We start from the raw sequence: 25,271 nt of genomic DNA on the forward strand, positions 1-25,271 counted from the left end.
TATTTTCTCAAAGTACACCTTTTTCATGTGTCAACATGATCTTTTGTATGTTTGGGAAGACAAGTAGAAATTTTTTGCATGATTTTCAAAGTGCCATGATTCATGCGACCCAACTGCCTATGCCACAACCCAATAATTTCTTGAATCTACACCTTATTTTCTTTTGTGCTCAAGTAAACACAATATTCTACCTCCAACTTGTAGAGATTCTTCACTCAAAATCCTATCCTCTTCACCTATCCCATGGCTATATGACAAAGGAACATATTTCCGTTACTAAATATCACATCATACCCTCTATCCTCCAACATGGTAACACATACCAAGTTCTTTTTAAAACTAGGAACATACATAACATCTTGGAAAGTGAGGGGAGCACTGAATCCCTCTAAAAGGTAACTATACCAAGGCCATTAGCACTATACCTCCTGTCATCACCCATATCGATATGCATTTGGAGATCCTTCTCCTCCAAGTTATTCAAGAGCTCTTCGTTACCAGTCATTTTGAAAGAAGCTCCACTGTCTAGGTACCATACACTACCCATGATTGATGAAACCATACATGCAATGAAGGTAAACTCTAGTTCAAATTGTGAGGAAAGAGCCTCACCTACTGCCGCTCCTCTTGAGGGCTTCTTACCGACCTTCTTAAGTGGACACTTTATGGAAAAATGTCCTAGCTCATGACAATGAAAGCAAATGACTTTTGACAAGTCCTTATTCTTTCGTCCATGACAAGAATCTTATTTGGCATGTGATGCCTTCCCCTTCCATTTCTTTGCCTTACCTGTTAAGGAACAATTTTCCTCATGATCAGTCTTTTATGAGGATCCATCTATGGTATTCCTATGAATCTCTTCCTGTAGCAAATCCGAGCACAACCGTTCCCAATCTGAGCTTCTCCCTACCATTGACAAAGTACTGATAACTATGCCAACTTTTGGGAAGTCCGAAAAGAGTTAGTTTCACCATATTGTCCTTGGAAACAATGATCTCGACACTTCCAAGCTCATCCTGACAATGGTGAACTTGGTCAAGTACTTCAGAATAGAGTCACCCTTCTCCTTTTTGATCTTTCTGAGTTTGTCCTTCAGTGCCAATTTTCTATGCTCACTACTATTTTGAAACAAGTACGTCAATTCCTTTCACATTGAGTGTGGAGTACACTTCCCATGGAGACTCAAGACAATGTGGTCCCGAACTCCTTCCAAGATAATTCTTTTCTCTTTTGCCACACACTTTCTCCATTCAGCAAGTTATTTAACATATGATACTAGAGGCTTAGGAATATCATGATCTATGAATTCCTTGAGGCCATTTTCTTCCAACACTACCTGCATCCTTGCCTTCCAAGCCATGTAATTTGAGCTTCCCTCCATGGCATACTCAAGTCGCAAACCGTAGAATGACATATTTCTACTATGAAGTATGAACTTGCAAATGTGATTTTCACCTGCACAAGAAACTTGAAATCTCCTCTTCTATATTGTCTTCATCTCTGATTCCATGTATATTTTCTTGTAGACTCAATAGATTATGTGATATGCTAAAACAAAAGAAAATAATTTACTCTACTCTTCAATAGAAACCAAAATTGATCAATGAAAACAATAAGCAGAAAGAGGAAGAATATATATCACACAAAAGAAAGTATTTCTTTTGGGAAATGAAATGCTAAAAACCTCAACTATCTATATTTCATTAAACAAAAGACCTGAGAAGAAAATACAATGCGTGTTCCTCCTAAACAATTCTTGCACTAGTATAATCTAACTCTCTGCCTCACAAGCTAGCTCAAGCCAAGACCTAGCCAATTCTAATGCCTGCCAAGCTCCTACTTCCTTGCATAATCCCTAGAGGAATTAAGGCATGTTTAATTGGGAAATCCACTTTCCATAACTGTACAATCGAAACATAGGTCCTCAACTGATTGCATGCACCATTTGTACAACTAGGAAAATTATACAATTGATAGTACATTTTCTTGAACTCTAATCTCAACTGGGTCTTCATTTGAACCAACATGCATGAATTATTTATCAGTGAATCTTTAGTTAACTAGTGTGGTATTGGTGATGCACTGGTGCACTACTCCACCATTAAACCTCTACTAGTTCCTCCAACAGTTAGAACTAGTTTAACTGACTATAACTCATCGATACTGAGTTATCTAATTACAATTCCAAAGATGTCAACCTGGGCCCTAAAATTTACTAATCACTCTACATGACTCTAGATAGACTTCCAACTCTAACTTCCTACGTCAATTAAGCCAATTTAACTTAATTAACTATTACAAGTTGCTATGATAATAGAATTACAATTTAATTCAAAGAAAAATTAAATTGGAATTTCTTGTTTTTATTTTAACAAAAAAGTCACAACATAATGTTGAATGGAAATAATTTTGTATATTTTAAAATGAAAATACTTGATAACACAGGGGGAGTAGGAATATGCTAACTTGGCCAAATAATTCCTCCTTTATGGGACGATTCTTAATGTGCGTTATGTTGCAAGATGTTGACTCTCTCTTCCATATGCAACTGGGAAAACTAATGATGTATAAAAATTTGACACAGATTCATAAGTTCAATGATGATATGTGGTCACAAGTAAATGGTGAACGAAGAACCTCTCTATTTCTAACAAAATACTAGATTAGTCTTGATTTAGTCAAATAATAAAATACTTGGTAGACCAAATCAAGATCTAACCATTATGCATATTCAATTATTTTACGAAGAGGAAAAGATTAATGAAACATAAATAAAATTTATTTACTTCAAAAAATAATGATCAACTACATTAATTAAGAAAAGTGGGTGAAATGATTAATAAATAAAATTTATTTATTAATTATTTCGGTGATATGATAAAATGGGTTAGAAACAGTTATTAAATAATGATTTATTTAATTATTCCTATGGAAATGAAAAACATTTGTGAAAACATTTTTAATTATTTCACATTAAATGTGTAAATATGAACATAACATGAAATTAAATGAATTTATGAGTTATTTTCATGTGTGTAAATTAACTAAATGGAAATAATTTAGAATAAGTGGTTCACTAAATTACTTCATCATGTGAAACTGGGTTTTGATGTGTAAAACCCATAGCACATGGTGTATTTCAACTAACCTAGTAAAATATTTCTTGGTGATCACTTTTTGGGTGATAACATATTCCCCCCTGCCCCTCCAAATGTATTTGTGTAAGGAGCACATTGTATGACTGAAATACATTGTACTGTTCCTTTCATGAAACATGAGAGGAGGTCATGGAGAGAGAAAGCCATTGCAACAAAGGGAAGAACTACATGAGGAGGAGGTGTGGCCTACTTATCAGACAAGAGTCTCTAGATGGCGCATACATGATCTCAATGAGGTGGGGAAGGCATACCCATACCCACTGAGATAACTCGGTAAATAAAAATGTTATACCCAACAATGTGGTTATAACAAAAATAATGCATAGTAAAAAATGTGCTTGCATCAATGGGCCATGAAATGACAGAATAATATAAAGAGTCCCATATACACATGCCTAGGATATAAAGGTCAATTTTGATAAAATCAATACTTCTGAACTAAGTATATAATACCAAATTATACCATGCTAATGAGAGGGGGTTATCACAACTAGAGAAGCCCTACATAATAGAAAATGGCTCTAAAGAAATGAATAATCTAGCTCAAAGGGGTGTTGGGGGGCAGGTGGGAGGGGTGGGGCTGGGGTACGATGGGGCTCATGCTGTGGGATCTGCAATCAGCAAAAATCAAGCCTGTCAAATCTACTGAACTGGATATAAGTTTGGATCATGTAATAAAAATGGTGGAGAATGTGGTGGTATACTTGAAGGGAAACCCCCTCCTAAGGTATAGGAACATCTCGCACATGCCCAATCAATATTGGTACATTATACTGAAGCACTTGACTTTTATGTGTACGATTCTCAATTGTGCAATAATGGGTTGAAGTCAACCACACAAGAAATAACCAAGTCAAAGGGAAATAATGATTCTATTTTTTTTAACTGAGGAACCTAATAATGAAGAAGTTAGATCCAAGGTACACTACCATCTAGGTTATTGATTTGTTATATAAATTTGAAGGTGATGGGAAAATTTGCAAGTAAAATTTCAAGTCTTTTAGGAAATGGATCACTTTGCAAAAGAACTTAAAATTATGGTTTTAAAAACTTAGTTAACAAAATAAAAATAGAGACAAATACAACATATCAGAAACACATGACAATAAAAATGATAGAGGAGCTCAACCCTCTCCTAGGCTATCGCTCTTGGTCCAAATTCTAGTGTTGGGTCTCTTTCATTAAGTTTTGAAATTTTTGTCTACATGGATTTAGATTACTTAGAATGTAAAAATCTCATCTCCAATGGCTCTAAAACATTAGAAAACCACCAGTTGAACTTTTTTTGTGCTCAATTTGGCCAAAACTTGAAGAATTTATGCTCTAGAGACGTTTTTCAGCTAACTTTTCTATGAATTCCACATTTCTAGTGCGCGTTAAGTGCCAATTCTTCCTAGTGCCAACGAGATTCCCGCTGGTTTAGGTGCAATTTTTTGGTTCATTTAAATTCCCAATGACCCACTCAGGTAGAAAACTTGGCCACATGGTCCCATGCGCCCTACAGCTGGGGCTAACTGCACGCCCCCATCGATACAACCCCTCCCCCGTTCATCGGCGTTCGTTTCCATAATGCACGTAACTCGGGGCTAATCCCATATTCTCCACACCTGTCCAAACTTTATTCTTCTAGTGCCATGGTCCTGTTCATCACCATATAACCCGGGGTTGGGCTTAACTGTTACCCCTCTCGGTTATTAGCGCTCCGGTGATTTGTTGTGGTTCAGTGGAAAAACATTATGGGTTCCGGAACCTTGGGCTGAGGCTAAGCTCAAGCCTTTGGTTACAAACTTCCTACAGTCTTATGGGTGCTAAGGTGACCAGGACCCAGGTTATAGCCCCATCCCCTTCCCCCAACACTATAATGCATAAACTTTAAATAAACATTTTCCACCATGTATGTTAAGTAACATCGTTGCGGCCTAGCAGTAAGGCACCGTATTACTAGTTCAATGCTCTCGTGTTCAAACCTAGTTGGTGGCAGTTCAACCCTTGCCAAATTTTATTTACCCCCATGGTGCCACGTGGTAGCCCATGACTAGTGACATGAGCCGACTCATCATTAGCCCAAATAAAAACTCCAACCACCAATCAAATGCGCCAAAAAATTAACCAATCACATGAGGCCACTTGGTAGCCTACCATTGGCCCATGATGTATAGTCATGTTGTCCAATCACACAACCCAGTTACCATATGGACCTCCCAGTCAACAGCTCTGCATCAAACCTACAATTTATTTTACCTGTTTGGGAAAATGATTTGAATGCGATATCGAGAGCATACGATATCGGTTTTGAAGGATTCAAGTTGCATTGGATTCAGTTCATCGATCTCTATGCTTTGGAATACATTTAGATCACTTTTGAACACTTTGAATTTTGAGCACTTTAATCATCCTTTGGATCAATCCTCCCCACTAGAAGCTTTTGGACATCTGAAAGACTATTTTTTAGTAAAATAAAAGATGAGGGTATAGTTCCCTCACCCTTCCTATCTCAATGCATTTGGACTTTATTTTATTTATACCTTTGCGCCCCACATGAAGGTACTCCACATTCCCTCTTTTTGATGTTCTTGTTTTTCTTTCAAGGATAATGTATTGCTACAATTCTTCAAGAAATACAGTAGAGAATTTTCTATTGAAGGAATCTAAACATGCTCTCCTTGATATTCAATCAAAGGAGGCTCATATAATCTCAAATTATCAACATTAACAACTGCATGCATTTGCATATATGGAGGTAGCTCCAACCTAAAGGGATTATTACCAATCTTTTCTAGAATCATAAAAGGTCCATACCTTATTGGTTCTAATTTCATGCCTTCTCCTTTAAGTCTCTGCTTGATAATGTAAAGCCAAACTTCATCTCCAACTTGAAAATTATGGTCAACACGATGCTTATGATGCCTTGCCTTATACCTGGCCTAACTCTTTTCTAGCTGTTCTTGAACCATTTGGTGCACCAATTGAACTTGTCCAATGAATCACTTGGCCTTATCAATGTCACTATGTCCATGAATAGCAACATATTTCCTAAAGATAAAATCTAAAGGAGATTTTGTTAAGCATCCAAAGCATCCCTCAAATGGAGATGGTTGAGTTGATGAATACTTTGCTTGATTGTAAGAATGTTGAATGTAGTGTAAGTGTTCATCCCAAATATTAGGATGTTTGTTGCAATAACCACGAAGAAGATGTACTACTATTCCATTCACCACTCCTGCCTGACCATCGGTTTGTGGATGGAATGATGTTCTTTTTTCAACTTGGTGTCCATGAGTCTCCATAAGATTAACCAAAATTTCCTGACAAATCAAGAATCTTGATCTAAAATAATAAATTTGGGAAACCCAAAATGAACCCATACATTTTGAAAGAACATTTGTGTAGTTTGTTTAACTATAACCTGCTTGTTCCAAGGCATCAAAATACACATCTTGCTGAAACGATATACTAAAAAATAAAGATAATCATGATTTTTCCTAGAAATAGGCAACCCTCCTAGAAATTCCATAGAAATAATTTCCCAAGGACGGGAAGGAACTAGAAGTGGATTATACAATCCTAGCTTTCTATTTCTAGGCTTTCTAGTAGAACATAAATAACATCCTCTTACATATCGTGACACAATATCATTCATACGAGGCCAATAACAATACCTTTGTAATTGTGCCACTGTTTTGCCTACACCAAAATGGAAAACAATAAGAGAAGTATGTGTTTCCCTTATGATGTTGACTCTTCTACCCTGTGGAATGAATAACATTCCAAGATGATACAACAATTTATCATGAACATGGTAATCTAATTCCTATACTTGGTTTCCTTGAAACAAAGTAGCATATACATTTTTAAAATTGCCATCTAAAGCATATTGTTCAACGTAGCTCTCAATGTGCATGATAGAATTATGCTTAAGAATAATTGAAGCACTAACAATTGGTCTAGGTAGCATGTAAACAACTTTGTTATAGATACCTTTCTTATACCTTATCACCAAGTAGAAAACTGCAAGAAACACATCCATCTGAAATGCCTCGCTTGTTGTAGCTTGGTTTTTTATTGTAAGTATTGCAATGGTTGATGATCAATGTGAATGATAGTTTCCTTTCCCATCAAATAGTGCTTCCATTCTTTTACACTTTTCATCAATGCATACAATTCTTTTTCATATGTAGGATAGTTAACTACTGCACCATTGAAAGTTTCAAAATGGTAACAAATGGGCTTACTATGTTGCATCAAGACTGCTCCCATGGCATAGTCACTTGCAGCAGTTTGTATCTCAAATGGCTATCTTAAATCAGGGAGTGCAAGAACTAGATCTGTACTGATTATTTCTTTTAATGCATCGAAGGCATTCTACTATTATCCTCCCCACTGGAAAACCTATTTCACACTTGTTAAGGCATGTAATGGAGCTGCAATTGATGAGAAGTTAGAAATGAACTTTCTAAAATATTGAGCTACACCAAAAACCTCTTAACCTCTATTACATTATTGAGTTTCGACCAATATACATTGACTTTGACCTTTGAGGGATCTATCATCAATTCGCTCCCTCCAAAAATATGTCCTAAATATACTAACAAGGTCTTTCCAAATTCACATTTAGATTTCTTTAAAAACAACTTTTCTTTCTTCAAGACATCTAAGACTTTCCTAACATGCCTAACATATCCTTCAGGAGCTTTTCTTAAAATAAATATGTCATATAAACATGCTACCACAAATTCATCAAGAAAAGGCCTTAGGACATCATGCATAACTCTCATGAACATTGCAGGATCATTATAAAGCCCAAATGGCATAACGATCAATTCAAACAAACCTTTCTTTGTTTTGAAGGTTGTCTTCCATATGTCTCTTTCAGTAATTCTAATATGATGGTAGCCACTTCTCAAGTCCAACTTAGTGAAATACACATCATCTTTCAGCTAATCAAGTAAATCACCAATTCGAGGAAGAGGGCAACAATTCTTTATCGTAATCTTATTCAAGGCTCTGAAATCCACATACATGCACCATGTACCATCTTTCTATGGTTCTAAAACAATTGGATACCCGCATGGCAATGTGCTTGGTCTAATGACCCCTTTATCAAGAAACTCTTGGATTTTTTTCTTGATTTCTACATTCTCCATGACTAACATCCTGTACATGCCAATGTTTGGAAGAGGACAATCTTGCTACAATTGGATCTCATGTTGGATTCCTCTTTTAGGAGGAAATCCTTAAGGTCCTTGAAACATCTCATCATAGATGTTAACAACCTCAATCAAATCATATTTTAACCTTGCATCACATCCTTGGAAGACTTCATTTTCAACATTCTCTTTGGGTTTGATCATCAAGAGTACAAAATTATTACTAGCATTAACAAGCCTCTTCATTTGTCTAACATTCACAAGTGATAAATTCAACTTCTTTCTTTGTGCTCTAACAATGTCCTCAATCCCATCTTTAAAAAAAATGATATTTTTTCTCATTGCGATGAAATATGGATCTCCTATCATATATATATGGGATTCCCAAAACAATACCTCAAATTTCAAGTGGAATTGCATCAAGCTCTACCTTGGAAAATGTCAGTTTACATCTTTTTGTCACATGAAATTTTGCATTGTCACATATCTAACCTAAAGGATAACATTTTGGATTAGGAGTGGTTTCCAAATTCAATTTCTTAAAAATGTCTTTTAAAATAATGTTTTCTTGTGATCAACTATCAAATAAAGTATCTATCTTTGTATGTTTTGAAATTACTCTAATATGGAAAATATCTATTCTTTCTTTTTCATGTTGAGTTTCATTGATGCTACTTGAAGAACTATTACTTGCAATAAAGTCATTACCTTTAAATCCCATGGATTTGATCTTTGTTTCTCCCTTGGAATCATATACTAAATCATGTTGTGTAGTTCCAAAAATATTTTGTTTCCCTTTGTTACTAAACTTTTTGGGTCTCCTCTTAGGATGAAATTTCCAATAGTGGTCTTCATCATGGCCTTCTTTGAACAATGTATACATATGCGTTTTTCTCCCTCCTTCTCGACTACAACATTCTTCTTCCCTTTTCATTTCAATTTCCCCTTTCCTTTGTCTCCACTCTTCAATGGATTTTTACTGGTCTTTTGGGGAAAACTCTTCCCTCTTGATTCTAAATGAGTTGCATGTACACAAACTTCATCTAGTTTTGTAGGGTTAAACATGAGAATTGTGTGTCTCAAATAACTATGCAAACCTCCAATGTATTTTAGTAGAGCGTCTTGAGAGGATAAATCTATACCCAAAGTCAAAGTTCTTTTCCTAAATTCTTGAGTATAGATTTGGACATTTAGACCCTTAGCTTGTCTAAAGTTTTGCTAATCCATTATAGCTTTTTGCATGTATGCTAATGGATAAAATTGTCTTCTTATTGAAACAACAAAATCATTTGAAGAGGATAAATACTTACCATGTTTCTTCATATCCTCTTGAGTTTTGGCCTCACACCAAATGAAACAATGTAAACTTTGAAACATGAACTATAAACACAAAACGGGAACTCTGGCCAAAAAACCCCGAAAAAACATAAAAAACAATGCTAAAAACGAAAAGTGTTGATGCTGGAATAACACCTTTTTTTTCCAGGGTAAATTTTCAACATGTTTTAAAAATGGTGGTGAAAACAAATTTTTTGTGCAAAAATTGTCCAAAAAACACCCTCAAAACGAAGTGTTGATATTTGAATAACATTTTTTTTTCTCGATGGTAAATTTTGTGCAAAAAGCACCCTCAAAACGAAAAGTGTTGATGCTGGGATAATTTTTTTTTTTTTTCAAGGGTGAAATTTCAACATTTTGAAATAATAGCATAAAAAATTTTATCATGACCCCGAAAAACATTAAAATTTAAAAAAATAAATAAATAATAAAAATTAAAATTAAAATAAAAATTAAAACAATGAAAAATCCCAAAACAAAAAAATAAAAATAAAAATAACAAAACATAAATAAAAATATATACTACAAAAAAAAAAAAACAAAAAAAATCAAACATAAAAAATAAAAATCAATCATAAAAATGTAGAACGTAAAAAAATAAAATAAAATTAACCTATAAAAAATAAGAATTAAAAAACTAGAAAAAAATTACAAATTAAACAAATAAATAGTAAAAAAAACATATTTAAAAAAATGGAAAAATAACAAAAAAAAAAACAAATATGTAAACCATAAAAAAATTTGGGAAAAGAAAAAAAACACATTAAAAAAAACTATAAAATTAAGTAGGTAAAAGTAGAAAAATTAAAAAACCATTAACAAAAAACTAAAAAAAATGAAAATTAAAAACAAACTAGATTTAAAAAAAAAATGGAAAATTAACAAAAAATAATTAAAAACTAGTGAAATTAAGATTAAAATGATGATTACTTAAAAAATTAAATGTAAAAATACAAGTATATGAGACAAAAAATAAATAAAAAATGTTAAAAAAAAATTTGCTTTAGAAACCATAAAAGAATTTGGAAAAAAAATATTAAAAAATTAAAAAATTTATATATATATATATCAAGTAAGTAAAAATAGAAAGATTAAAAAATCATTAACAAAAACTAGCAAAAAAATAAATAAATAAAAACAAACTAGATTAAACGAAAGTAGAAAATTAACAAAAAAAATAAAATTGAAAACTAGTAAAATTAATATTAAAAAGATTTAGAGAAACTAAAAAGACAAAATAAGCTCAAATTATTAAAAAAAAAAAAAAAAACTAAAAAACATTTCCAACTTACAAAAAAAAGTCTTTTTGATTTAAAAAAAAAAAAAATTAATTAAATTTTCATTATTTATTTAAAAACAAACAAAAAAAATTTAAATATATATTTTTTTTAAACGTAATATTTTATTTTATTTGAAAAAAAAAATTCATTAAACAATGTTAATAAAAAATATTAAATCTTAATTTATTAAACAATTTTAAAAACAATTATTCAATTTTAATTATTAAACAATTTAAAAAAAATTAAATTATTAATAAAATTTATTAAAATATTTTAATAAAAATTAAATTTTAATTATTATTTTTTTTATAAATTTTGTTTTTATTAAAAAAAAAAAACATTGGCCCCGGCCGCGCCACCACTGGGTGGCGGGAGGGCTGTGGGGCGACTAGCCGGTGGTGGCGCGGCCGGGGGCCAATTTTTATTTTTATTTTTTAGTTTTTAATAAAAACAAAATTAAAAAAAAACAATTAAAATTTATTAATATTGTTTAAAATTTAATTTTTATTAAAATGGTTTAATGAATTAATATTTAATAATTTTTATTAAAATTGTTTAATGAATTTTTTATTTTTCAAATAAAAAATAAAAGATTCGTTTAATAAATAAATAAATAAATTGTTTAATAATTTTTTATAAATTATTAATATATATTTAATAAAAACATTTTTAATTGAATTGAGGCTTCTGTGATCCATAATAGTTAAGCAGAACTTCGGCAAAAATCACATGAGGAAAGACCTTTGTCAACACGTTTCGAACCAACTAGTGTGGTTATCGTCAGGACAAGTTGAAGAAACAGATCCAGCTTAGCATGTTAAATAGTCTAAGCAGAGACTCCAACGGTTAAATCGACCAACGGCTAATTTTGACCTACGAACCCAGGTCAAATTGCTATTCATTAATTTAATATTATTATTATTTATAATATTAATACATAAAATATTATTAATGGTTAGTTTTTTAAAAAATTAATTAATTAATTAATTTATTAAACATAAATAAATTAATTAATAAACATATTTATGATTAAAAATTAAATTTTCTTTTCTTTTATTTTTCGCATTAATTTAAAAAAAATTAGTAATTTTTTAAATTTTAAATTAAAAAATTAAATTTATTTTAGGAAAATTAAAATATTTTTTTATGATTTGTATTTTTAAATAAATAAAAAATTGATTAAAAAAAATTATAATTTTTTTTTAATAAAAAAGGATTGTTTAAAAAAAATGTAAATTTAATTTTTATTTTTTATTTTTAAATATAAAATGTAGTTTTAATAATTTGTATTTTTAAATTAAAAAAAATAATAATAATAAAAATTGTTTAATATATATATATATATATATATATATATATATATATATATATATATATATATATATATATATATATATTATTTTTATTTTTTTAATAAAAGAAAAGATTGTTAAAAAAAAAATTACTTATTTATTTATTTTTTTAAATAAAAGATGTATATTTAATAAAATATAATTGCATTTTTTCTTTTTTTTAATAAAAAATAAGCATTTTTTTGGTTTTTTTTTTTTTTTTGATAATTTAATTTTTTTTTTTTTTTTAAATATTAATTTTACTAGTTTTTTAATTTTTTCGTTAATTTTTTTTTTTTTTAACTAGTTTCTTTTTATTTTTTATTTTTTTCCGAGTTTTTGGTAATATATATTTTTTTTAATTTCTATATATATATATATATAGATATATTTTTTTTTTTTGTTTTTTTTTTCAAAATTCTTTTATGGTTTGTGAGAATTTTTTTTTTTTCTTTTTACATTTTTTGTTTTTTTTTAATATTAATTTTACTAGTTTTTTAATTTTTTTCGTTATTTTTCTATTTTTTTTTAAACTAGTTTGTTTTTAATTTATTTTTTCCTAATTTTTGCTAATATATATTTTTTTAATTTCTCAATATTTACTTACTTATATATATATATATATATATATATATATATATATATATATATATATATATATATATAATTTTGGTTTTTTTTCCAAATTCTTTTATGGTTTATGAGATAATTTTTTTTTAACAATTTTTTTTTGTCTTTTTTTTTATATATATTTTTATATTTGTTTTTTAGAGACAATTATTTCATGTGGATTGAAAATTTAATTAACGATGTATAAATATGTAGAATATTGAAAATGCAAAATATCGACCTTCTTCTTTAAATATGCAAATCAATAAAAACTCCACTAAAAAAAAAAAAAAAAAAAAAAAAAAAAATCTAGAAAATATGAAGAAGAAGACCACTTCCAAAATTATTAAATTTACGAAATAATTATTTACATTTCATACATTAGAAAATTTAAAGTCAAAAAATAGGTCTTTTAAAAAAAGGGTCTGATGCAGAATAACCACTTTTTAAAATCAGCATGAAAATCGCTACCATTCACTACCATTCTAAAATGAAATGTACATAAAAAAAATGAAAGTGCCAAAAACTATGCTCTAAAAAAACCATGTCTGTTCTGCATCACCCCTTTTCAAAATCGGGTCACTTTTTTGCTGTCTTTACAAAACGAGTAATAGTATCAGTTCCTGTTTCAAAGTTTACATTGTTATGAGTGCTACACTTTCCAACCTAAAAGAAGCGAGTTGGATTTTCGGTTCATCATCTTTGATTCTTTGTATCCTATAATACACTTCAATCTAGCAAACCCAAATATCTAATTTATCAACATTTACCTCTCCATTGTACATAGGAAATTCAAACTTTATGTAAGTCTTTATCAAAGGAGTTTTACCATGTCCCTTTGGAAAATTTGGATGTGTTTGTGAAGGGGAAGAAGTAGAAGAATATGAGGATGACAATGAAGATGGAAGGGAAGGTGGCAACTTGTCACCATTCCCTCCATTCCCTTTTGGAGGTTTGTTTACATTTACTTCATTTTATTTTGTAGGTTTTGAGCTCTCTCCTTGCAACCTTGAGTTCCTCTCCTCATAAAAAACTTTCACCATTTCAAACATTTCAAAGAAATATTTTATAAAATTTCTCTCATCTTCAAACATCTCTTCATGACCTTCTTTGTGTGCCATGATTAGTGAAGCTTGAGATGTGTGTGTTCTCCTTCAAACAACTTGAGAACTTGGCTCCACAAGTTATCATTATCCTCTTTTGAGCTTCAATATTGTAAGAATCAAAAAACACTTGCAAACAAAATCAAACCTTCAAAATAACCTTGAAATCTGATACCAAACTAATATGTTATATAAATTTCAAGGTGATGGGATAATTTGCAAGTAAAATTTTAAGTCTTTCAGGAAATGGACCACTTTGGAAAATCACTTAAAATTATGGTTTAAAAAACTTATTTAACAAAATAAAAATAGAGACAAATATACCATATCAGAAATACATGACAACAAAAATGATAAAGGAGTTCACCCCTCCTAGGCTACATATCTTCGTCCAATTTCCAATGTTGGGCCTCTTTCATTAAATTCTAAAACTTGTGTTTACATGGATTTATAGTGCTCAAAATGTAAAAATTATGTATCCAATGGCTCCAAAACAGTAAAAGAACCCCAATTCCCAATTGGGCTCTTGCTGGGCTCAATTTGGCCAATAACTAAAGAAGTTAGGCTTTAGAGAAGTTTTTCCATTAACTACTCTACAAATTGGTCTATTTTTCTATTTGTTCTACGAATTCCACATTTCTAGGGCATGCCGAACACCAATTTTTCTCAGTGCTGGTGAGATTCTCATTGGTTTGGGTGCATTTTTTTGGGTTGTTTAAATGCCTAATGACCCCCTCTAGTGGAAACTTTGGGCCACATGGGGCAGTGCACCCTATGTTGGGGCTAGCCACCTTCCCCCATTGGCATAGCCCCCTGGTCCGTCGGTATTTTGTTCCATGGTGCATGTAACCCAAGGCTAATCCTATATTCTTCACACCCATCCAAACTACACCCTTCTTGTGCCACAGTCCCATGTCTCACTATATAACCTGGGGCTAGGCTAAACTATTAGCCCCCTCAGTTTTTTTTGCTCCGATGATTTGTTGTTGTCCGGTGGTAACACATTATGATTTCCAGAACCTTGTTCCAAGGCTAAGATTGATCCCTTGGGTCTAAATTTCCTGTGGCTTCGTGGGAGGTAAGGTGACCGGGGGCCATGGATTAGCCCCAACCCCTTCCCCCCATGCTACATCACATAAACTTTAAATAAAAATTTGCCACCAAGTGTGTTAAGTAACACCCTTGTAGCCTAACAGTAAGGCATTGATTAATGGTTCAATGGTCTCATGTTCGAATCTAGTTGGTGGAATTTCAACCCTTACCAAATTTTGTTAATCCCTGGGGTGACATGTGGCAACCCATGACTGGTGACACATCATTGGCCCAAATAAAAATTCAAACCAAAAATCAAATGCACCCAAAAATCAACCAATCACATGAGGCCACTTGGCATCCTTCCATTGGAACATGAGGTATAGTCAGCTTGCCTAGTCAGCTTACGAACTTCCCAGTCAACAATCCTTCTTCCAACCTATAATTATTTTACTTATTTGGGAAAACAACTAGAACATGATATCGAGAGTATATGATATCGGTTTTGAATGATTCAAGTTGTGTTGGATTCAGGTCATCAAGCTCTATGTTTTGGAATAGATTTTAAGCACTTTTGAAAACTTTGAATTTTGATCACTTTACTAATCCCTTGCATCAACTACTCTCGCGGAATAAATGTATCGAAGTAGATAAAAGAGGGTTTTCTAGAGTTGAAGCAATAATGAGTCCTCAACAATGACATGAGGAGAAGTAATGTGACAGATAAAGACTGAAACTAAGGAGCATGGAGGGAGTGGTATAATGGGTGGGATTATGAATTTCCTTGTGAGAGCATAACATGTATGGTTGACTTGGCAACGATTGAAAATATTTTGAAGGGTATGGTAAAATACTCTAACACAAATATTTTCAAAGACATGTTAGGACATCTGGACATCAAATTTAGGAAATAGAAGATGGATACGACACATAGAAGTGATGACATGATGAAACAAGAGTCAATGTGGCTTTGAACAAAATCCATGAGAAGAAAATGGTGACTCATCTCTGATGCTTTGAACACGGGTGACTCAATGGTGTAGCCACGAATTGAATCAAGTACAAGTGGTATAATGCCTTGTTGGGATAAAACAAGAGGTAATTAAAAGGAGGGATTCTAGGGGGGAAATTAAATGCGATCATAAAATGAGAAATAAAAATGATGTTGGCATATTTTATGAAAATAAACCAAACTCTTGAAGTGAAATGGATCATACGGAATAAGAACTAAAATGCGAAGGGGTAATGGTGTTAGAGTGCCCATGTAAGGTAGATTGTAACACTCAACAAGCCAAAAATGCAAGTGATGGATGGCTTTATCCACATACCATATTGTGGGGGTCCCTAATGAGATATTCATTAAATTATAGGAAAATTAAATGAATGGCGTGTTGTTACTAATATGAGAAATGATGCATCGAATGGGGCCAAAGAACACCCTAACAACATTAGTAATTAGTAGTTACTCACAACTAAAATCGACACATAAGTAAACAAGTGCAAATAGAGTACGAGTACAAATATGGAAATATTTGATTTAAATAGATGATGATTTTAGGACTTGTAAAAAATATGGCTTCTATATGAACTTTGAAATTGTCGAAAACTAAGATAGATCGACTATAGATCTTAGAGAGATATTTCAAACTGTGTTGATAGTTCATCAAAAAGAGGTAGTATGGGACTGTAATGGCCAACAAAAAAATTAGGATTTTTCTTATAAAAGGGGTCTTTCTCTACAATTCAAATTCATTTGAGCATTGGGTTGTTGGTTAATTTAGAGAGCAGGAGAAATCCCTAAAACTTGGTGAGCTACTACTGGGAAAATTTTATGTCGAAATTAATATTTGCAACTTTCAAGTTGATGGTAGTACCCTAATCATCCATTCTAGCTATTAAATTTTATTGTTTAGGGATTAGGTGGCCTTAGGGAAAACCTACCTAATCCTTTCTCCACAATGCAACTGTTCAACCTTTTTCTACATTAGAACACATATATCGAGACATTGAGTGCATTGAGAAACACATGTTTAGGGAGAAAACCTGCGTTAGTGACCTGAGACTAAGGGTTCAATATTTGGGTGAGTTAATAGTCTCTTAAAGTAGCCTTATGCATAAATTTTATTATGATGATTATGTAAGACTATTATACTAACAAAAGGATGGTTTTGTGCATATATGGAAGAGTGAAAACTATTATGGAAAAAATGAGATTTTGAGGAAATTCAATCTTAGGTTCAAGTGAACCAAGAAGTGAGAGGGGCTCTTTGTTCATATGGGTTGTTCAAATTCTTTGGGAACCCTTCGATGAGGGTTGGTGAGCCATTATTGAATCACATAGTGAGTTTCTAGGACCCAATTCTTGAGCCCTTTATGTTACTAGACCACAAAATCTATATAACCATATGGGACACAAATTTTCTAATAGGGTTGCCACCATTGGGGGTGGTTGGAGATATACTTCTAGTGTTTCCTCATGGGAGACATTTCGGAAAGTTTATAGAGTAAAAATGTTTACCAGGTGCCTGAGTAAAGGACTTGGCCATTCAACTTTAGGATATAGAGAGAATAGAGACAAATTCTACTACAACAACTATGATTCGCATTTTGGGAACCCATGATCTACACAATGTCTCTAAAGGGTATATGACCTTAGTGGAGAGTGTGATATCAAGGACCTACTATGAGTGGGAATTAACTTCAATCAAGAGGGAAGTGACAGGTAACTATCCATTTCAGACAATATTATGCTCATTCTTCTTTAAGAATATCCCCACTCTTCGATCCCATATTTGAATTTGAGATGGGGGCATGCAGGATCCCGGGATGCAATGCTAGTAGTAAATATTATGACAAGGAGGAAGAGGAGCAAGAGGGTTTTGTGACACAATTTGTTCACCCATTGGGATCAAGCTCCATTATACATAGAGGATAATCCTTAATCTCACATGAAATTTTAGGGTGATCTTGAGCTACCACTCCCACCTACATGAGCATGGGGCCTAGATGGTATGTGATGTGTGATGTATGTTTGGGTGATTATAGGCTATATTGTGTGTGTGTGTTTGTATGTATATGTGTGTGTGTGTGTGTGTGTGTGTGTGTGTGTGTGTGTGTGTGTGTCTATATATATATATATATATATATATATATATATATATATATATATATATATATATATATATATATATATATATATATATATATATATATATATATATATAGATATAAGGTATTGAAACTCAAAGCTATGACATGCAGATATTGCACCAGTGAGGTTAACAGGATAGGTGGGACAACCAAAAATATAGAGGGTTGCAGATCATGGAGTATCTACATTTGAGGGAAGATAAGAGGCAGATGATTTTGTGGAGGGTCTCATGTGAATACTTGACATAATGCTAATTTGTGTCACATAGCATGAGTGGCACAAGATAGAGGATCAATACATAGATGTGTGTGCCAATACTCCCTTTTGGAATTCTATTCTGAGGTGCTCATGTATGGCGAGGAAGGGTATTAATGACTTGAAAGATGAGTGGTGGCTCATTTAGCAAGCGAACCTCCAGTAGATGATGAGTAGACTTAAGGGCATATGTGGCCATAGTTTTGTACATTGGATTATAACATGTTATGGAAATGTTGAATTTATTTAGACTAATGGTTTCCAAACACTTGCATGAATGGATTCTTGATATACAATCAAATTAGTATCTTCTTTGTAGATCAACATAATACTATCTTCAGTAATCGTTGAGGAAGCTTTTCGTATATATTTATTCCTTTCAATCTGGAAAACAATGGATCCATTTTTCAGCTTGTCATGTCCTACTATTTCCATGAACCAACTCATATTATTATTTCGTATCGTGATGATCTCACCATCGACTAAAAGAACCTATCGTAGCGTCTAGAATATTTACGTAACAACTTTATACGATGTCACAAGTATATTGTAGGCCTTAACGCTCACAAGTTTGTCTCCTACATTCTTGCTACATGAATTTTGGGCTTCAGTGTGTCCAAATCTAGGATAAACATTAATCTTCTTCAAGTTCAAGCTATTTTTGGGCTCAACCTTTACTACTGGTGACCTAAATAGCTTAATAACATAAATTAAAAGAGACTCTAAATTGCAATGCTAAACACACACCTTCATATCTACACCCAAAATAATTACAAAACACCACAAAAGTAATAGAAAAAAAAAGCATAAATAGGAAAATCACAACATAATTCTCAATGGAAATACTTTTGTATTTTGTTAAATGAAAAATACTTGATAACACATGGGGAGTAGGAGTATGCTCACTTGGGCCAATAATTCCTACTTTGTGGGAGGTTTCTTAATGTCCCTTTTGTTGCAAGATGTTAACACTCTCTTTCATATGCAAGTGGGAAAGGAATGATGTGGAGAAATTAGACACAAGTTCATAAGTTCAATGATGATATGTGGTCATAAGAAAATGGTGAAGGAAAATCCTGTCTATTTATAATAAAATACTAGATTAGTCTTGATCTAGCCAGATAATAAAATATTTGGTAGACCAAATCAAGATCTAACCATTATGAGTATTTTATTCTTTTAGAGAGAGGCAAATATTAAAGAAATGATAAAAAAATATTTATTTACTTAGTGAAATAAAAAAATAATGATCAAGTGAGTTAATTAAGAAAAGCGGGTGAAATAATTAATAAATAGAATTTATTTATTAATTATTTCTGGTTGATATGATTAAATGGGTTAGAAACAATTATTAAATAATGATTTCAAAGGAGAATATTTAAATTAGTAAGGAATAATAAATACAGGTGTAGTGTAACTTATAGAAGAAATGGTCTTTCCATTACATTTTTTCTCATTATTTTTAACAAAAATATGGCAAAAAGTTTTAAAAACTTAAGTTGTTTAATTTATAAAATTTGAGTGCCCTAGTGGCTTTTTAGGGTGCTAAATCCATTTATGCATTCAAAAATGTATTTTTTTTTCTTGAAATTATATTTCCCCATTGCGGTTAAAAAATATTTCATCTATAAATTAGACTACACCATAAATAAATAATGATTTATCTAACAATTCCTATGGAAACAATAAAACTGGGTGATTTTTTTTTCAATTATTTTCACATTAAATGGGAAAATATGAAAATAACATGATATTAGATGAATTTATAAGTTATTTTCATGTGTATGAATTAATTATATAGAAATAATTTAGGAAACATCGTTCATTAAATTACTTCTTAAGGTGAAAGTGGGTTTTGATGTATAAAACCCATATTAGATGGTGTGTTTTGATTAACCTAGTAAAATATTTCCAGGTAATCAATTTTTAGTTGGTAACAGATTCCCCACCAATGTATGAATGTAAGGAGCACATTCCATGATTGAAATATAATGTACTTTTCCTTTCATGAGACATAGGAGGAGGTCATGGAGAGAGAGAGAGAGCCATTACATTGAAGGAAAGAACAACATGAGGAGGAGGTGAGGCCTACTTATCAAAGAAGAGTCTCTAGATGGTGTGTACATGATATCAATGAGGCAAGGAAGGCATACCCATAATTGCCATGATAACTCAATGAAAATAATAATCGTATGTCGGGCAATGTGGTTCTAATATATATATATATATATATATATATAATACAAAATGTGTTAGGATCAATGGGCTAGCAAATGATAGAATGATATAAAGAGTCCCACATACATGTTCTTGGAATATAGAGACTAGGTCTGATATAAAGAATATTGTTGAACTATGTACATAGGACCAAATGCCTCCATGTTGATGAGAGTGGGTGATCACAAGCAGAGAAGCCATGCATAATAGGAAAGTGTTCTGAAGATTTGAGTGAGCCAACTGGGGGGTGTGGGGCGAGGAGTTGATGTAGTGGGCTCTATGATTAATGAAAATCAATCCACAATCAAATATATTGAATTACATTTGAGGTTTCATCATGAAATACTGATGTTTAGGCATGTAGGAGTATACCTGAAGGGAAAATCCCTCCAGAGTTTTGGGAAGATATTGCCTATGTCTGGTGAATGTTGATATAATCTACTGAAGCACTAGACTGTCAAGTGTATGATTCTCAATCATGTATTAATGGGCTAAATTAGAAGACATGAGAAACAATCATGTCAAAGGGAAATGAATATTATTTTTTCTTGATTCGAGGCACCCAATAATGAAGAACATGGATCCAATGTACATGACACTCTAGTATACTCTCCTAGAATAAATGTGCTGAAGTTGATAGAAAAGTATTCACCAAAGTTGATGCAACAATGAGTCCTCAACAAATACACAAGGAGAATTAATGTGACTGATAGAGACTAACACCAAGGAGGGCGGAGGGAGTGGTTTGATGGGTGGTCTTATGAATTGCTTAGTGATAGAATAACATGAAAGATTGACCTCATAGCGATTGAATTTTTTTTGGAGAGGATGGTCAATTACTTAGACAAAAATATTTTCAAGGATGAAAGAAGAGACCTCTCAATGTCAAATATGTGCAATACAGGATTGGTATGACAAATAGGAGTGGTAATATAATGAAAAAAAAATTAATGTTGTTATGGATAGTCTCCATGGGACAAAATGGTGACTCATATTTGACACTTTGAAAAAGGGTGACTCAATTGTGTTGTCACTAATTGAACCAAGCAAAAGTGGTAAAGGCCTTCTCAAGATAATATAAGAGGTATTAAAAGGATGGGAGTCTAGGGAGACGTGTTCTCATCATAGAATGAGAAATTCAAATGATGCTCAATTATGTTAGGAAAACAATCTATAATGCTAAAGTGAAGTGGATCAAACAATATGGGAAACAAAATGTGAAGGTGAAATGATGTAGGAGAGCCAATGTATGGTAGGATCTAACACCTGATAAGAATAAATTGTAAGAGATGGATGGGATGATCAACATACCATAATGTGTGGGTCCCTAAGGATATATTTACTGAATGATAGGAAAATGAAATGAATGGGGTGGTGTTACTGATATGCAAAATGCCACATGGAATGGACTTGAAGGAGACCTTAAAAACATGAATAATTAGTGGTTACTAAACGAAAATCCACACATAAGTCAAGAAAGTGAAAAGATAGTTTAGCATGAGATTATGAATGAAAAATATGAAGATATTTTATTTAAATAGAGGATGATTTGAGGCCTCGTGGAAAAAATGGCTTCCATATGAAGTTTCAAATCACCAAAAATTAATATAGATCCATTATGGAGCTCAGAGAGATATTTCCGATTATGATTATAGTTCATCAGAAAAAGATATTATGAGCTCATAATGGTCAACAAAAAATTTAGGGTTTTTCATATAAAAGGGGTTTTCCCTCCAAATCAGATTCATTTGTGCATTGGGTTATTGGTGAACCTTGAGAGGAGGAAAAAGCCATAAAACGTGGCAAGTTTCTAGTTGGTAAAGTGACCATCAGAATTAAGATCTGCAACTTTCAGGATGGCAGTTTTACCCTACTTGTCAATTATAGGGATTTAATTTTATAGTCTAAGGCTTAATTGGAATTAGGGAAACTCTACCCATTTTTTTACCACCACACAAATTTTCAACCTTTTTCTACATTGGAACACATATATTAAGGCATTAAGAGCATTGGGAAACACATGTTTTGGGGGAAACCTATGTTAGTGACCTGAGACTAAGGGTTGAAGATTTGGGAGGGTTAATGGTCCCTTAAGGTAGCCTTATGTCTAGATATAATTATGGTGATTATGTGAGACTATGATACTAATATTATGGTGAGAATGAGATTTTGAGTAACTTCAATCTCAGGTTCAAGAAAATTAGGAAATGAGAGGTGCTCTTGCCCAATGTGGGTTTCAAAAATTCTTTTAGAACCCTTTGATGAGGGCTAGTGAACCATTAGTAACTAGCATAGTGAATTACTAGGACCCATTTCTTAAGGCCTCTATGATATAGCACCACCAAATCTATATGTTATGAAACCAGCTCATAAAAAGATAGAAAAGATAGATGAACGCCTTAGAAATAAGCCTCTTCGAGGGGGCAACCTCCTTTACATTACACAAATGAACAATTCTTGGATGTTACAAATGACTAAACCTCCCTTCTATATATAGGAGTCTAAGGGGTCACAATATAATCAAGATAACATAACAGTAATAACATAAGGGCACAAAAATAATAATAATGGGTTTCTTTGGGGCATACTAATAACACTATGGGGAAAATAGGGGCATAATAATAACAATCAGGGATACAATGACAATAGTAATGAGGGAGTCACTAGTATTATAGGGTCTTAACATGCCCCTCTACTTCCGAAAAACGTTGTCCTCAATGTTTGAGTAGTTTTGGATTCTTCTATATAAAATTCTCATCCTCCCATGTGGAATATTCAGCGGATAAGTTCTTCCACTTTATGAGATACTCTGAAATTGATCGTTTTCATAGTTGTTCAGTTCTTGATTCTATGACTATTTCCAATTCCAATATGATTTTTCCTTCCTCGTCAAGTTCTGGCAATATTGTTTGAATTGGGAGCTTGTCACCTATAACCTTCTTTAAACATGAAACATGGAAACCTGGGTGCACTCCGGAAGCTGCAAGAAGCTCCAATTTGTATGCCATAGTACCAATATTTTGCAACACCTTGTATGGACCATAATACTTTGGTGATAATTTATTATCTTTCTTAGCTTGCTTAAGGGACATTTGTTTATATGGTTGTAGCCATAGGAATACCCAGTCACATACATCAAAACTTCTTTCACATCGATGTTGATATGCTTGTTGTTTCATTCTATTCTATGCCAACGTCAAGTTATCCTTTAAGAGTTGGAGAACTTGTTGTTGATGCTCGATGTGATGTTCGACTGCTTGAACCTTATAATTTCCTCTTAAATATGATGTGATGGATGGTGTATGATATCCATAAAGTTCCATAAATGGGGTCATTTTTGCTACAATATGGAAGGAAGTGTTATACCACCATTCAGCTCGAGGCAACCATTTGACCCATTGTGTTTGTTTATCAGATACAAAGAAATGAAGATATCCTTCCAAACATTTGTTTACTATCTCAGTTTTCCCATCAGATTCAGGATGATTAGATGAGCTATGAGCTAACTGAGTAACGAGACAAGAAAATAATTCTGTCCCAAAATTTCCAGTGAATGTGGGATCTCTATCACTTGCAGTAATCTTTGGGTTTGCAAGTAGCTTTTGAATTGTTTCCATAAATGTAGTAGAAACTGTACTAGCTTTAAATGGATGCGATAATGCACAAAAGTGTGCATTATTTGGTAGTCTATCAACTACCACCATGATGACACTCTTTCATTCAGACTAGGGTAAACCTGTGATAAAATCCATTGAAACTTCCTCCCAATGTTGGCTTGGAATGGATAAAGGTTTTAATAGACCTGGGGTCTTAATTGTTTCAACATTATTTTGTTGGCAAACCAAACATTCTGCCACAAAATTTTGAACATCTGATTTAAGGCCATCCATAAAAATTCCTTCTTAACCTTGTGGTAAGTTTTTAAAAATCCTTAGTTCCCTCCTAAGGGAGAAGTGTGCAATTCCATAAGAATATTTTGTTTGAGTTGGGAATTACTACATAGGTATAAGAGATCTTTGTACCATAACAAATCATTTTTCCAGCTAAATGTATCAGATGTACTGGCATCTTGTTGTATCTTTCGAATGTGTGCCCACACTTCTTCATCATTATTTCATTGCTCCCTTGCTTCGTTTATCCAATCCAATTGGATAATAGAAATGGCACACAACAATGCTTCCACATCCTCATCCTTTCTTGAGAGTGCATCTACCACAACATTTTGCTTCCCTTTTTTGTAGATGATTTCAAATTCGTAACCCAACATCTTGTGACCCATTTTTGTTGCTCTTCAGAGGATAATCTTTGTTCTAAAAAGTATTTAAGACCATCGTTATCTGTTTTTACCTTGAAGTGTCTTCCCATTAGGTAGGGTCACCATTTCTTAAGTGCATGTAGTATTGCCAACATTTCCTTCTCATAAATAGCATTTTGTAAATACTTTCCTTTGATTGGATGACTTTTGAAAGCAATGGGTTTTTCATCTTGCATTAAAACAACACCAATTCCATTTCCTGAAGCATCACATTCCACAATAAAGTTTTTTGTGAAGTCCGGCCTAGCTAAGACTGGTGCTTGGCACAGTGTCTCTTTAAGATGATTGAAGGCCTTTGTTGCTTCTGGAGTCCATGAAAGTGCATCTTTCTTCAA

This window comes from Pinus tabuliformis, chromosome 2_2 (assembly GCF_031772625.1).
Source record: "Pinus tabuliformis cultivar Carrire ecotype Pingquan chromosome 2_2, CPIR1, whole genome shotgun sequence".
NCBI classification, from domain to species: Eukaryota; Viridiplantae; Streptophyta; class Pinopsida; order Pinales; family Pinaceae; genus Pinus; species Pinus tabuliformis.